Source organism: Corvus brachyrhynchos, unplaced genomic scaffold (genome assembly GCF_000691975.1).
Source record: "Corvus brachyrhynchos isolate BGI_N302 unplaced genomic scaffold, ASM69197v1 scaffold351, whole genome shotgun sequence".
Taxonomy (NCBI): Eukaryota; Metazoa; Chordata; class Aves; order Passeriformes; family Corvidae; genus Corvus; species Corvus brachyrhynchos.
In genome coordinates this window covers 159,010-159,680 of record NW_008236203.1, presented here as the reverse complement: position 1 = coordinate 159,680, position 671 = coordinate 159,010, and the positions used below count along the sequence as shown (strand labels likewise).

The following is a 671-nucleotide window of genomic DNA, read 5'->3' as shown; positions in this document are numbered from 1 at the left end:
TGGCCTATGGATAGTGGATAAGCCACAGGGTGGAGGATGAGGCTCAGCCCAGCTCCCCATGCTCTCGCTTGCTGGAGCATAGCACTTGCTTGAAGCCCTCTGTCCTTTTGCAAACACATCTCCATGCCTGAATGCAGGTGAGGATAGGGTTCTGTTGATACTGCTGTATGTGTATGGAGCTTTGCAAGCTGGAGGACCAAGGCCACCCCCCTCCCTTGCCTCCCAGCCCCTGTGCACAAGCTGCACAAGCTCAACCCTGCAGACCCAGGTATAGGGCCAACCTGCCACCAGGAGGGATAGGGAGAGGAGGGGAGGGATGGAGGACACTATGCTCCCTGGGGCTGGGGGTCCCTGAGGAGGCACAAGGGGGTTGTACCTTCAGGTCTCTCCTCTCCAGCAAAATCAACTCTGAGCCCTGGATGTCATGCCGGATGAAAATTTCTCTGTATTCCCCTAAACCGAGTGCTTCCAGCCAAGCTGCCACCTCCTCGGAGCCCCACTTGTCTGCTAGCAGGGAGGAAAAGCACAGTGGTGGACTGCTGGGGCCTGTGGAGGCAGTGGGATGCAGGCAGGGCAGGCAGCAGTGATGGCAGCCTGTGGTCAGCAGCCAGCATCCCCCTCCCACCCCTGGCTCCCGCCGGGGCCGAGGCCAAAGCCTGCTCAGGATGGCG

The 671-nt window shown here is 59.9% G+C and overlaps 1 protein-coding gene across 1 annotated transcript in view; it reads right to left on the bottom strand.

Moving 5' to 3' along the window:
- DGKK (diacylglycerol kinase kappa) overlaps nucleotides 1–671 on the bottom strand; it is a 24,543-nt gene that overhangs the window by 660 nt on the left and 23,212 nt on the right. The window lies entirely within an intron of this gene.